Source organism: Stenella coeruleoalba, assembly GCF_951394435.1.
Source record: "Stenella coeruleoalba genome assembly, chromosome: 11".
NCBI lineage: Eukaryota > Metazoa > Chordata > Mammalia > Artiodactyla > Delphinidae > Stenella > Stenella coeruleoalba.
The window spans coordinates 57,669,888-57,685,983 of record NC_137157.1 but is presented as its reverse complement, the minus strand read 5'-3'; the positions used below and the strand labels follow the sequence as shown (position 1 = coordinate 57,685,983).

At 42.2% G+C, this 16,096-nt stretch overlaps 1 protein-coding gene across 16 annotated transcripts in view; it reads right to left on the bottom strand.

Annotated features, from left to right (window-relative positions):
• R3HDM2 (R3H domain containing 2) overlaps window positions 1-15,674 on the bottom strand; it is a 148,652-nt gene extending 132,978 nt beyond the window's left edge. For 13 of the 16 annotated variants that reach the window (XM_079936724.1, XM_079936722.1, XM_079936719.1 and 10 more), the window contains exon 1: window positions 15,508-15,674. The gene's annotated coding sequence lies outside the window, so the exon portion shown is untranslated. Of the gene's footprint in view, window positions 1-15,324; window positions 15,450-15,507 lie in introns of those variants that run through there. The other 3 variants (XM_079936714.1, XM_079936715.1, XM_079936716.1) reach the window with 2 other exon arrangements.
• Between the last annotated feature and the right edge of the window lie 422 nt (window positions 15,675-16,096).

Sequence of the window (16,096 nt, the reverse complement as noted above, 5' to 3'; positions counted from 1 at the left end):
AGCCACTCCGCGGCATGTGGGATCTTCCCGGACCGGGGCACAAACCCGTATCCCCTGCATCGGCAGGCAGACTCTCAGCCACTGCGCCACCAGGGAAGCCCTGGAATCATTTTTTAAATTTCTCTTTTTGATAGTGATTAATGTATAAAAACACAACTCATTTCTGTATATTGATTTTATATCCTGCAACTTTACTGAATTCATTCATTAGTTCTAACCATTTTTGGTGTAGTGTTTAGGATCTTCTATATATAATATCATGTCATGTCATCTGCAAATCTTCTTCCTTTCTGATCTGAATGCCCCTTATTTCTTTTTTTGCCAACTGCAGTGACTAGGACTACCAATATTATGTTGAATAAAAGTGGCAAGGAAAAGCTTTCAGCTTCAGTTGAGTTTAATGTTAGATGAGGGCTTGTAACATATGGCTTTTATGGTGTTGAGGTACATTCCTTCCATACCCACTTTTGTTAAGAGTTTGTTTGTAATCCTTTTTCTGCACCATTGAGATGACCGTATGATTTTTATCCTTCATTTTGTTAATGGGGTGTATCACAACTGATTGACTTGCAGATGTTTAACCACCCTTGCATCCCTGAAATAAATCCCATTTGACTATGGTGTATGATCCGTTTAATGTATTGTTGAATTCAGTTTGCTAATATTTTGTTGAGGATTTTTGCATGTATATTCATCAGGGACACTGGCCTGTAATTTTCTTTACTTGTAGTGTCCTTGTCTGGTTTTTGTATCAAGGTTATGCTAGCCTCATAAAATGAATTTGGAGTTTGAGAAGGATTGGTATTAGTTCTTCTTTAAATGTTTGGTAGAATTCACCAGTGAAGCCACCTGGCCCTGGACTTTTGTCTGTTGGAAGGTTTTTGATTACAGATTCAATCTCTTTACTAGTACAGGCATACCTTGGAGATATTGCAGGATATTACAGTTCCAGACCACTGTAATAAATCAAATATCGAAATAAAGCAAGTCACAAATTTTCTGGCTTCCCAGTGCATATGAAAGTTATGTTTAGACTATATTGTAGTCTATTAAGTGTAAAATAGCATTATGTCTAAAAAAAAATGTACATACCTTAATTTTAAAATATTTTATTGCTAAAAAATGCCAAAACAACATAATAGTAACATGAAAGATCACTGATCACAGATCACTGTAACAAATAATGAAGAAATTTGAAAAATTACAAGAATTACCAAAACATGACATGGAGACACAAAGTAAGCAAATGCTGTTAGAAAAATAGGGCTGATAGACTTGATCAATGCAGGGTTGCCACAAACCTTCAATTTGTAAAAATCACAGCATCTGTGAAGCGCAGTAAAGCCAAGCTCAGTAAAATGAGGTATGCTTCTAATGGGATTCCTCAGATTTTCTATTTCCTCATGACTTAGTCCTGGTAGGTTGTATATGTCTAGGAATTTATCCATTTCTTCTAGGTTGTCCAACTTGTTGGCATATAATTGTTCACAGTAGTCTCTTGAGGTACCAGGTGTTAACATCTCTTTCATTTCTGATTTTATTTGAGTCCTCTTTTTTCCTTGGTGAGTCTAGCTACAGGTTTGTCTATTTTATCTTTTTTTAATTTTATTTTTTATTTATTTATTTTTTTTTTGCGGTACACAGGCCTCTCACTGATGTGACCTCTCCCGTTGCGGAGCACAGCCTCCGGACGCACAGGCCTAGCGGCCATGGCTCACGGGCCCAGCCGCTCCACAGCATGTGGGATCTTCCCGGACAGGGGCACGAACCCGTGTCCCCTGCATCGGCAGGACTCTCAGCCACCAGGGAAGCCCTATTTTATCTTTTTTTAAAAAATAAAAACTAGGGCTTCCCTGGTGGCGCAGTGGTTGAGATGCCGATGCAGGGGACACGGGTTCGTGCCCTGGTCCGGGAAGATCCCACATGGCGCGGAGTGGCTAGGCCCGTGAGCCATGGTTGCTGGGCCTGCGTGTCCGGAGACTGTGCTCTGCAACAGAAGAGGCCACAACAGTGAGAGGTCCACGTACCGCAAAAAAAAAATAAATAAAAAATAAATAAAAAAAAATAAAAACTAGCTCCTAGTTTCACTGTTCTTTTCTATTGTTTCTCTATTTCATTTATTTCTACTCTGATATTTATTTCCTTCCTTCTACTTACATTAGGTGTAGCTTGTTCTTCTTTTTCTAGTTCCTGGAGGTGTAAAGTTAGGTTATTTGCAATCTTTCTCATTTCTTAATGTAGGCATTTGTCACTATGAACTTCCCTTTTAGAAGTACTTTCACTGCATCCCATAGGTTTTGTATTTAGTATATTGTATTTCCATTTTCATTCGTCTCTGGGTATTTTTTATTTTCTCTTTTTATTTCTTCTTTGACTCGTTGATTATTCAGTAGCATATGTTTAAGCTCTACATGTTTATGAATTTTCCAGTTTTCCTCTTATCGTTGATTTCTAGTTTCATACCACTGTGGTCAGAAAAGATTCTTGATATGATTCAATCTCCTTAAATTTATTAAGACTTGTTTCGTGCCTGACATATACTCTATCTTAGAGAATGTTCCATGTGCACTTGAGAAGAATGTGTATTCTGTTACTTTTGGATGGAATGTTCTATACATGTCTGTTAAGTCTATCTGGTCTAACTTGTCATTTAAGGCCAATGTTTCCTTACTGATTTTCTGTCTGCATGATTTATCCATTGATGAAAGTGGGGAATTAAGGTCCCCTATTATTGTATTGCTGTCTATTTCTCCCTTTAGGTCGGTTAATATTTACTTTAAGTGCTCCTAAAACCTGCCCCCTTTCTTATCTCTGTTAGCAACACCACCCAGTCACCCAAAACAGAAACTGAGAATCACCTATTCACAATTACTTCCCTCTCCTCTCATATTTAGCCAATTTCCAAACTCTGGCACCATCTCCTGGATCCACTTGATCTTCTCAGCTCCTGTCCTCTCTTCTCCACTCCCATCACTGATAGGCAGAGAATTTAGTTAATGGAACAAGACCTCCAGAGTTCTTTTAGGCCTCCAGCAGAGCAACTGGCTATGTTCCCATGATGACTGCTCTGTTGGCCTATCAGCCTTTATCCCTGAATAAATAAAATCTCTAACCTATCCTTGATGAACACGTAGTGTGAGTGAGAAATAAACCGTTGTTTCAAGATATTAAGGGGGTTGTTTCTTACCCATCTCTATCCTGATTTCAGCATCTTCTGCACTACTACAACAGCCCCTTAACAAGTGTCTCTCCCTCCACTCTAAATCCCCTGTATTTTTCCAAAGTGCTACCAGAGTTACCTTTATAAAACAATCATTCCATTTCTCTGATGAAAATCTTCAGAGGTTCCTTTTTGCCTCAAAATATTCCAGAAATATTCCAAAGTCCTTAATATACCTCTTAAAGCCTACCGCAAAATTAGGCTCTATATACATTGTCTCCAGCATTCAAAATAATACTACCTCTCCATACATACCATAGTTTTTAATACTCCTGAGTCTTTGCCCAGGCTAGTCTATCTGCTTGAAATGCATTCCCACCCTATACCACCCCACCCTACCTCTGCCTGCCTAGCCAAACAAACCATTTGGCAACTGTCCCTCCCATTTTCTCAACAGCTATTCAAATTTCTGTCTCTTCTCAATGACCCTATTTTGCCAATGCTCTTTATTGGAACACACTAGCCCCCTAACCCAAAAGGATAAGTCTCCTAGATCACAAGGAATATCAGGGCTTTAAGGTAGGAGCTCCCTCAAATTCCTTTGTTCAGTTACCAAACATTTGTCCCCACCCCTTTCTTGACCTTTTCCTCTATCTTAATAAAGGAGATAATAATTCTACCTCTGCTCTGGATTTCATCTTCTCTTCATGCTCAAGGACTTCACTCCATTATCACCACTCTCTAATGTCTTTTGCTAATTCCCCAAACATATAAATATGCTCAAGTCTCTCATCTTCAAAAACTCTTGGGACTTCTTGGGACTTCTCTGGTGGTCCAGTGGTTAAGACTCTGCGCTTCCAATGCAGGGGACATGGGTTTGATCCCTGGTCCAGGAAGATCCCACATGCTGTGGAGCAACTAAGCCTGTGCACCCCAACTACTGAGCCTGAGCTCTAGAGCACACGAGCCACAACTACTGAGCACGCGCGCCACAACTACTGAAGCCCGCGCGCCCTAGAGTCTGTGCACCGCAACTATCAAGCCTGCGCGTCACAACTACTAAAGCCCGTGCGCCTACAGCCCATGTTCCACAACGAGAAGCCACCGCAACGAAGAGTAGCCCCTGCTCGCCACAACTAGAGAAAGCCTGTGCGCAGCAACAAAGACCCAAAACAGCCATAAATTAATTAATTTTTAAAAATTCAATATATTAAAAAAAAAAATCAAGCCCCTACCTACCTTTCTAGCCTTTTCTATAAATAATCCCCATAAACATCCCATGTGTAGGCATATCCTGTCCTTGAAGTTTGTCAAAGGCATCATGCTGCTCTGCTCTACACCTCCACCGTTTATGTAGGTAGTTCCTCCCCTAGAGCTCTCTTCCTTATACCTGTCTACCTGGTTAACTCCTGTCGGCCCTTCAAGATTCATAATCCCCTGACAGAAAGTCTTTCCAGATCTCCACTGTACTTCCAAAGCACTTTGTGCATTCCTCTAGCTCAGAGTTCATCAGCCTGCAGTATCCTGACTGACTTCTCGGTCTAAGTTCTTTGAAGGTAAGGACTATGTCTTGTTTTTTTACACCCCCAGCACCTAATACTTCGTAACTATTCATATGCTAGTTGAATTAATGAATCCACTGAGACTCAATTCAAACTTTACCTTCTCTGAAAAGTTGAAACTGTCATTTAGAATTAAGCACTCTTCCTCCTGCTTTCATATTACATTTTATCACCACCTTGTAACACTCATGACCTTGTAATTTATTTACTCTTTTGTAATGTATAAAAATAAAACATGAGCTCCTTGACAATAGGGACAATGTCGCATCTACCTTGGTATCTTTAGCATATAACACAATATCTAACCAAGAAACGGGCACCTATTAAATGTTTGAGTAAATGAGTAAGTTGCTCTTTTCATAAATTTTCTTGAGGTATTACCTGCCTTGAAGATCACTTTGTATTGTAAAAAATAAAGAAGAACCAGAAACTAAGAGAAGACCTTCTAACAAAGAACTGTCCTGGAAAGAAAACATATAGGTGATGTTTATTATAACAAAGACTAATAATAAACTGAGTTTCTCTGATTTCTAAGCTAGTACTATATGACAGGCTCATAGTGCACCAAAGCAAAAGCTGGGTTGGTAAGATGAAACAGTGGCAAGTGAATGCCTATAATTCTTAATAGAAAATCTATAATCTTTTCAGAGGGCCTCAGGTGGCAGACTGCGTGTGTGCGTGTGTACGTATGGCTAAATTTGTGTCCCCTACTGCGGGAAATGAGCAAAGCACAAGTCAACAATAAAGTACAGGACAGAACAGCGAGAACAGAAGAGACTCATGGCCTAAAACACATTATGGATCTGAACAGATCCTATAGCTGAATCCAGTCAGACTGCTAAACTGAAAAGACAATTGCTATTTCCCAACCTATAAGAAACTAATAGGCAGAAAAACAGTTATGAAAACAATGTTAATTCCAAAGAGAAAAAGGAAGAAAAAGAGAAAAATAAAGCACACAGAAATAAAGCACCATTTTATCTCTGCCAATATAACTTCAATGCTGTTCTGTTATCTAACAGCACTAGAGAACATTATTTAGAGACTACTAATTTGATCATGTTTAATATAGACTGTCCTTCTGTGAGGTAGGCTATGTTGCTGACTGTGGCCACCAAATCGATGTAAATACATCCCAGCTATATGGAAAGTGTGCTCATTAATATCTGTAGATACCTTTTTGTCTCTCTTCTGTATCATCTACTAACTATAGGTGAAGTAAAATATTGAAGCTCGCCTAAGAATTCATTAAGTGCAGCTCCAATCTCAAGTGTTTACATTTTAAATGAGTAAATGTATCAGGAGGTATTATTGTATTTAACCTTGAGATACCTCCAAAAGTCAATTTTCCTGTACCCTAAAAGGAAACAGACCAACAACTCTATTTTACATATAAAGACACTGATTCAGCAGAGTTCATGAGGGTAAACTCAGCACAGCCTCAGAGAACTTCAAACAGGGTTAAAAATTCAAGTCTCAAGCACTGGCTCTGATTTTACTCCCTCACAAAACCTACACAGAAACTAAACAGGTTTGATTCCTTTCAGTAGTCCTATCTTACCAGTCAATCACACTTCATTTTTCAGCCATCATACTCATTCAGTTAAAAAGAAAGAAAAACTATTTCTGCACTATCATATAGGGAAAATACTCCAAGCACAAACCCTCTTCGTCTTCCTCTTCTTTTTGTCAAAAATACTGCTAGGGCAACTAAGCCCGTGCACCACAACCACTGAGCCTGTGCTCTAAAGGCTGTGAGCTACAACTACTGAGCCCGAGTGCCACAACTACTGAAGCCCACGCGCCTAGAGCCCGTGCTCTGCAACAAGAGAAGCCAGTGCACCACAACAAAGAGTAGTCCCCGCTCGCCGCAACTAGAGAAAGCCCACGTGCAGAAAGGAAGACCCAAGGCAGCCATAAATTAAAAAAAATTTTTTTAATTAAAAAAAAATACTGCTAGGATAGAGAGTAAAACACAAAGAATAAATTTTAAACCAAATAACTCTGAAGGGAAAATAAGGAGAACTGGAAAGGGGGATAACTAATTTAAGGCTGAAGATACCATGATAAAGGTAAAACTTTGGTAGTACAGGCACAACTTAGTTCAGGATTTCAGTTGTTGGCCTTAGTATAGCTCTGCCCCAAATCAAGACTCTAACAATGATCTCTCTTGGGTACAGTGTTAGCTAGGAGGGGCAAAACAACTGGCAAAGGGAATTCCCTGGTGGTCCAATAGTTAGGGCTCTGTGCTTCCACTGCAGGGTGCACGGGTTCAATCCCTTGTCGGGGAACTAAGATCCCGCGTGGTGCACCCAAAAAAAAAAAAAAAAAACTGAGAAAATCACTATCTAGACACAGACCTCTAGAACATATGCCTCAAATTATCTAATTATTTTTCTTTCCTTTTCTTTTCCTTACAGCTAGTAGAGGAATAAGACAAAAATCACATGCTCTAGAGCTCTTTTGGCACTGGAGAGATCAAGATCCTAGCAAATTTAACTTCAGTGTGAGCAGAAAACTTAGAATGGAATGTACAGAGGGAAACATGGTAAAGACAAAGAGGAACCCAGCTTTGTGGAACTGGTCCAAAAGAGGCAGACAAAATGAGAGTTTGGGGGATGCTCTGAAGGGTTCCAGAACATTACACCTAAACGAAGGAAGGTTTCTGTGGTTTTCCAGAGGAGAGGCGTCCAGTTGAAACAATGGTATACCCCAGGGCAGCAAGGTGTGACAACAGGGAAGGTGAAAGAACAAGTAATTTATCTGTAGCTAAAGTCTAACCCTGAAAGCAAAGGGAAAACAGCAAAATGTAAGGCAGGTGAGATAAAGTAGCCAGATTTTAAAAATATATATGGGCTTCCCTGGTGGCACAGTGGTTAAGAATCTGCCTGCCAATGCAGGGGACACAGGTTCGAGCCCTGGTCTGGGAAGATCCCACATGCCATAGAGCAACAAAGCCTGTGTGCCACAACTACTGAGCCTGCGCTCTAGAGCCCGCGAGCCACAACTACTGAGTTCACGTGCCACAACTGAAGCCCGTGTACCTAGAACCCGTGCTCCACAAGAGAAGACACCACAGTGAGAAGCCCACGCACCGCAACGAAGAGTAGGCCCCACTCGCCACAACCAGAGAAAGCCCACACACAGCAATGAAGACCCAACGCAGCCAAAAATAAATAAATAAATAAATAAAATAAATTAAAAAAAAAAAAAGAGGGCTTCCCTGGTGGCACAGTAGTTGAGAGTCCGCCTGCCGATGCAGGGGACACGGGTTCATGCCCCGGTCCGGGAAGATCTCACGTGCCGCGGAGTGGCTAGGCCCATGAGCCATGGCCGCTGAGCCTGTGCGTCCGGAGCCTGTGCTCCGCAATGGGAGAGGCCACAACAGTGAGAGGCCCGCGTACCACACACACACACACACACACACACACACACACAAATAAATAAATAAATAAATAAATAAATAAATAAATATATATATATATATATATATAATTTGTGAGTATAGGGAGGAAAAATGTATTTCAAATGTATCCCTTATTAAGTTTGGATTGTCAATGCCTTGATCACTTTCCTCCTAGTTCTGTTATAAAGCTTACACAAGTTTGAACCACCCTTCTCCAAGGAAGCATTCCCCATAATGCTGCTCACGTGCCAAAACCACGCACAAATTCTTACAACTGGCACATCCAACAAAAACACAGCCCCCACAAAAATATGAACGGCATACCTGGAAAATCTAGTCTTTTAATATAAATGTTGACCACTTTAAGGTCCGATCAGCTTTTAGGAAAGAGAAAAGTGCTTTGCAGATATGAAATACGGTTTTGATCATTATTAATAATAAACACTGAAGCACAAATGTTGTTATCAACATGGAATATACCAAAAACATCCATACAAGGAAGATAATGAATCAAGTGGCAAAGGAAACTAGCTAATAATGTTAAAAGTCTATCTCTATTCTGTACACTAGACAAGAATTGTATGGAAGACTAACAGTGGGAGCAAAATTACCTCCAAAAGATCAAGACAGCACTTGACTAGTCTGCAAACCAGCTTTTTCTCTTTCTTTTCCCACTACAGACTCACAACCAATAAATATCAATTAGAAATAAGCTAAGTTATTTTATTAAACTTAGAAGGTTTTGCACAGAAAAGGAAACCATAAACAAAACAGACAACCCTCAGAATGGGAGAAAATATTTGCAAATGAGGCAACCAACAAGGGATTAATCTCCAAAATATGTAAACAGCCCATGCAGCTCAATATCAAAAAAACAAACAACCCAATCAAAAAATAGGCAGAAGAGGGACTTCCCTGGTGGCGCAGAGGTTAAGAATCCACCTGCCAATGCGGGGGACACGGGTTCGAGCCCTGGTCTGGGAAGATTCCCACATGCCACAGAGCAACTAAGCCCTTGAGCCACAACTACTGAGCCTGTGCTCTAGAGCCCGCGAGCCACAACTACTGAGCGCACTCGCCTAGAGCCCGTGCTCCGCAACAAGAGAAGGCACTGCAATGAGAAGCCCGCACACCACAACGAAGAGTAGCCTCTGCCCACCGCAACTAAAGAAAGCCCACACGCAGCAACAAAGACCCAAAACAGCCAAAAATAAATAAATAAATAATTAATTTTTAAAAAATGGGCAGAAGATCTAAACACATTTCTCCAAAGAAGACATACAGATGGCTAAAAAGCACATGAAAAGATGCTCAACGTCATCTAATTATTAGAGAAATGCAAATCAAAACTACAATGAAGTATCACCTCATACCGGTCAGAATGGCCATCACGAAAAAATCTACAAACAATAAATGCTGGAGAGGGTGCGGAAAAAAGGGAACCCTCCTACGCTGTTGGTGGGAATGTAAATTGGTACAGCCACTACGGAAAACAGTATGGAGGTTCCTTAAAAAACTAAAATAAACCCAGCAATCCCACTCCTGGGCATATACCTGGAGAAAACCATAAGTCAAAAAGATACATGCACCCCAATGTTCACTGCAGCACTATTAACAATAGCCAAGACATGGAAGCAATCTAAATGTCCATCATCAGAGGAATGGATAAAGAAGATGTGGTACACATATACAATGGAATATTACTCAGCCATAAAAAAGAACAAAATAATGCCATTTGCAGCAACATGGATGGACCCAGAGATTGTCATATTGAGTGAAGTAAGTCAGACACAGAAAGACAAATATCATATGTTTATATGTGGAATCTAAAAAAAGGGTCCAATGAACTTATTTACAAAACAGAAATAGAGTCACAGATGTAGAAAACAAACTTATGGTTACCAAGTGGGAAAGAGGGGGTAGGGATAAATTGGGAGGCTGGGATTGACATACACACACTTACATAAAATAGATAACTCATAAGAACCTACTATATAGCACAGGGAACTCTACCTAATACTCTGTAATGACCTATATGGGAAAAGAATCTAAACAAGAGTGGATGTATGTATATGTATAACTAATTCACTCTGCTGTACAGCAGAAACTAACACAACAATGTAAATCAACTATACTTCAATAAAAATTAATTTTTTTAAAAAGAGAAAGAAACTGAGTTATTTTAAACCCTGCTGATTACCTCACTTATCTTTACACTTCTAGCTCTACAGGATAAGGACTTAAGCTGAGATCTTTTGGGACCTGAGTAATTGTGTGGGTGCAAACCTATAGTTTTTATTTGCCTGCAAAAGATTTTGAGGTCTTCAATGAAAAACAAAAACAAGCTGCAAAACAATCTATTAACGCCTTTAGAGCATTGGGCTAAGTCAGGGAAGAGACCTGACAAGAGCATTTAACCACTAGTTTCATTTTTTCTCCCAAGAAAATACGGGGAAAGGCCTGAAAAGTACCTCCCAGGAAAAATCAAAGTCTTTGACAATTTAGAAAAGCAAGCAAGCAGTTAAAGGAACTGAAAAGATTTTTTATTTTCTTGTGGTATACAAACTAAGGAGGAATAGAATAAAATGAGTCCCTTAAAAATACCAAAAGTGTTTTGACTATTGGGAGACATGACTGCCTGAGGCTTTTTTACCTTTTCTCCTTATTCTCTCTCATCTCGAGGCTGGGGTTCCCAATTTGATCAGTTTTTTTTTTTAAAGCACAGTTAAGTACTCTGGGAAACTTACTGTCAAAACTATAAAACAGCTTTCCCAGTATAGGTTCAAACAACTGGACTGAACAACTCATAAGAGATCTTGCAGAAAAGCAAAACGAGTGGACTTCCCTGGTGGTCCAGTGGTTAAGACTCCAGGCCCCCAATGCAAGGGGGCTGGGTTGTATCCCTAGTCAGGGAACTAGCTCCCACATGCATGCCACAATTAAGAGTCCACATGCCGCAACTAAGAGCCCACATGCCACAACTAAGGGATCCCGCATGCCGCAACAAAGTTCCCACATGCCGCAACTGAGACCCAGGGCAGCCAAATAAATAAATATTAAAAAAAAAAAGGGGGGGCTTCCCTGGTGGCGCAGTGGTTGAGAGTCCGCCTGCCGATGCAGGGGACACGGAGTTTGTGCCCCGGTCCGGGAAGATCCCACATGCCACAGAGCGGCTGGGCCCGTGAGCCATGGCCGCTGAGCCTGCGCGTCCGGAGCCTGTGCTCCGCAACGGGAGAGGCCACAACAGAGAGAGGCCCGCATACCACAAAAAGAAAAAAAAAAAAAAAAGAAGAAAAGCAAAAAGAAGACCTGGATTTAGGAAACATCCCAGAATCTTTCCTTTCATACCGCCTAAGTAAAAATGATGAAACCACTGCAGATTATTGTAATTAGGGCTTTCAACACCAATTTTTTTTAAGTGTTAGAGAAAATAGATACACACTAAGGAAATCTAAGGGAACTCAAAGAGGAGTTAAAACAGATCAAGGTTAAGAAATCTTTCCTATCTATATCTGTTTTCAGAAATAAACTCAAACTTAAGAAGGAATGGACAGAGTAACTTTATTGGAGAGATGGAACAAGTGCTACACTGCTAAAGTGACAGTCATGGTAAGAACGAAAGGTAACCACTAAAAGACAATTAAGTGGCATATTTTCTACAGACAGTGAAAAGGATACAGCTGGAGGAAAATACTAAAGCCACTGTGTATGAAGAATATCTCTAAAATTAGACCCACCAACTGTATTCATGCACACATATTCAAGCCATGAGTCCACTTATTTTTCCTACTTGTAAGTTGGCAGCACATTCCACAGAGGGACACTCAGAGTCCTTTATCCCATCTTACAAGTAGGCATAGGGAAACAAAACAAAACAAAACAAAACACACACACACACAGACAACTACACACACACAATTTCACAAAATTCTCTCCTCTGTACTTCCTGGGACCATGTAACAAAAATGTAACACTTTTTATCCCTTCCTCAAAATCTGCTTTTTCCTGAAAGCTTTCCTTGAGTTCATGAAGAGAGGAATAAGCAATGCATCATTCAGAAACCATTACCTGTACTGAAACATTGTCAGTACTCAGTACAGTATTTATCTCTAAGAGGTGAGAAGATGGCATAGAGATGTTTGAATGTCTCTGGGTCCTGAGAAAGACTTCCTAGAAACTTCGTGAAAGGATTTTAAAAGAGGCAAGAGAAATGAGGTAGAAGCCTTATTAATGTGCCAAAATTATGTCAGAAATTATTCACAAAACGAGAATATACCTTTTTACAATAATAATAACAGAATCAGATCCAGTCCAATAGATACAAGTTCCCCAATTCTCCCACTCCCACTTCCCACTCAAACCATTCTCTCATGGGCCTGGAAGCTTTCAATGTCCTGGCAAAAGTTTAAACAAAAACCTAGCTTTGCAACCAGCATTCCTACAAAGTGTTAAAAGCACTACCTCGCCCGCTTTGCCTTCCTAAGCTGGAACAGTTGCCGGGACTGCCCCAAAGAGAAATCTCATCCAGGCCACTCTAGCCAGAAGATCAATGAAGGTAACAAATATACCAATCAAGAAATGAGAAAGGAAAAAATAAATGAGGGATAAACCACACAACTCAGGGGGCCTGCTCCTTTTACCCTCAGACTTAATATAATTTAGTTGCTAAAAACGACCCCACAAATGGATTTGTAGAAAAAAGGATAAGATGTTCCCCCAAACCGAACATTCCACCATTGTTAAAGAAAGCTATTCTTACAAGTTTTCAAGCTCAACTGTCTCCACATGAATGGGGGAAAAAAATCTAACCCATACAGCCCAGACCATAAATATTAACATCTTCAGGGTACTAAAAACTTCAAAGTGGAACCAGCCTACTCAGTTCTCTGGGGCCAAAGAGGTAAGGATGGTGATGTTTGTCTCATCAGGGATGTGAACAAACCTCAAGGCAAGAGCCTGCAACAGTAAAAATTCTAGCCACATGAAATCTGAGATAATCTTCCGCGGAGACCACCAACACCACACTCCATCCTCTCTGCCTTCAAAGTGCTTTCACTCAATGACCTGAAAGCACAAGACTTCTGTCAAAACAGAAACGTGGCAAGAACTGACAAAAAAAAAATCTCAAGTTCTTCCAGTAAGTGCCTTACAAAATCCTAGTGGAAATACATGTCTCTCATTTATGGCAATGAGAGAATTCAAGAATAAAACTCCTCTTCTTGGGGACTTCCCTGGTGGTTCAGTGGTAAAGAATCTGCCTTACAACACAGGGGACGCGGGTTTGTATCCCTGGTCAGGGAACTAAGATCTCACATGCCACGGGGCAACTAACCCTGTGTGCCACAGCTACCAAGTTCGCACGCCTCAACTAGAGGCCACGCGCTCTGGAAGCTGTGCGCCACAACTACAGAGCCCACGCACCCTGGAGCCCGCACGCCACAACTAGAGAGAAGCCCACACACCACAACCAAGAGCCCGCATACCTCAACAAAGATTCCCCACCCCGTGCCGCAACTAGGACTTGACACAGACAAAAATAAAAATAAAATAAATAAATCTTTAAAAAAAAAACCTCTTCTTTACCTATTCAATCAATAAATTTGTTGAGCACCTACTGCATATCAAGGGCTATACTAAGGGCTGAGGATACAGCAACTAACAAAACAAGACCATCTAAACCTCATGAAACTTACACTCTAATGCGGGAGACTAAATATGTACAGTATGTTATAGGTTGATAAGGGGTAAGGAGGAAAATACAGCAAAATGGGATAGGAATTTATGTAAGTATATGTGGAGGAATGGCTTTGGAATTTAGATAGCCCAGGAAATGTCACTGTTAGAGTGACATTTGAGTAAAGCCCTGAAGGTGAGGGTAGAAGGCTATGCAGCTTTACACGGAAAAGGTGATCCATGAAGATCCAAGTGCCAGCTGCTGAGGCAGAAGTGTACCTGATGTACTCAAGGGACAGAGAGGAGACCAGTGAACATGTTTGCAGCGTGGTGGTGGTGGGGGGGGAGGTTGCTACATATCTTGGACTTTAAAGACGACTGTAAAGTCTCTGATTTTTATTCTGATAGAGGAAGGTAACCAACTCCTCTTCAGACTTCTTTCAATTAAAGAATATCAGGCACCCTATTCTTATATGTGCAAGTTTTAAAATTTTTCTTTTAAATTGAAGATCTACAGTGTAGATCCTAGAGTGGACGCGAAACTGGAACTTAAACTCTGAAATACAATTTTCGCTGACAGTTATCAGACCTTCAATAAAGATTCTCTGTTCTCTCAACTTTGTGGAGAACTGCAACAGGGAGGAAAAATACAACTAAAAGTGAACTGAATGGACTAACTACTACCACTTTCCACCACTATTTAAGCCGTTTTAGTTTTGATGTCCCAGACTCCAAAAAGGGGGGAAAAATAGGAGAAATAAAAAGAGAGGTGAAAAAAAAAGCATTAGGAAGAAAGAGGAGCCACAAACAACTGATCCAAGTGCCAATTTGACTATCCAAAAATACAATAAAAAGGCAAGGAATGTGTGACATTCCTGAAGTGGAACCTGTCACCTCCCTCCTCCCATCTCCATGCTGCCTACCAACACAGGGCTCAGGCTTCTCAATTTTGGTTAAGTCTATTTGAAAAAATATATATAAAAGGACATTCATCCAACTGAGAGCTGAATTTAAATTTTCCCACACCTCTCTTTGATTTAATGAACCTCTGGAACTGTTATTCGATCATTTCTCATCATTACCCAAGAACAATTCACTTTGAGTGAATAAATAGTCTGAAGACTTACTAGGTTAATGGTCACAAACGTTGAAATTTTGGGTTCCACAGGTAACCGAAATCGAGAAGAGTTTTCAGAGTAACTAGCCTCAAGAGTTAGTTACGAGCTTAGCGTAGGCCCAACTTTTAAGCTCCAGAACCATCTCCCTGTACGTTCCAACTCAAATCTCTGTCCCTGTAATGAACTCGGACACCAGCATAATCTGAAACACTCCAACACCTTTCCCTCCCATTTTTCCAAGGCTCAAAGGAAAACGGAGACCCAAGAAACACATGGAGCTAGTCACCCCCGAGCACCACAAGGGCGCAACAGTTTTTAGGTCCCACCGCACAGGCCACAGGTGGCGCCAGCCCCACACCCTCCGCCCCGCGCCCCTCGCTTCTCGCCTGAGCTCCCCGAACACACTTGGGGCGTCTCTGGCCTCGGGGCCGTCCTTCACGGGAAGCTCGGGCCCTGACCCACAGCCCGCGGGTCCGTGAAGTGCCAGCGCGGGGACCCAGACCGGGGGCCTCCGCCCGCCCGGCCGCCACGCCCCCTCCCCACAGGCCGCCCGCGCTGCCCGCCCCCTTGGCCGGGAGGTGGCCTCACCTCACGCGGGCCGTAGCCGGGAGGGCGCCCGCGTTTCCGCCCGCCGCCCGGGCTCACGGCCGCTCGGCTGCGGCTCGGCCCCGACGGCCGGCGGCGGCGCGCTTCTGGGGGCGGACTCTTCTCGGCCGGGGTTTCCCCGGGGCCCAGGGCGGGGGAGTAGGGGGGACTGGGGCGGGGGAGGGGAAAGGGGCTTGGGAAGGAGGGGGGAGAGGGGGAGAAAAGGGGGGAACCAAACCCGGAAAGGGAGAAAAGGGGGGAGGGGGAAAATCAGAAGGGGAAGAAAGGCCCAGAGTCCGCCCCCCGCTGCGGCCTGCGCGCTACGTCACCACGTCCGGCGTAATCGTCACCGCGTCTTGCGCCCGGAGCGTCCCTGCTTCCTGTGCCTGTCTCCACGCCTGCAGACGCCCCTTGCCTACTCACGCACTTCCCCAGCCCGCACGCACAGGCTGTCCTGTCCAACACACGCGCTTTCTCTGTCGCCCCCGCGTTACCTGGGTCTTCAGCCGCCAATACAGATCCGCTGCGACCCTCAGGTCACCTGAAGCCCATCAAGCCTGTCAGATTCACCCTTGATTTAAACATAATACTA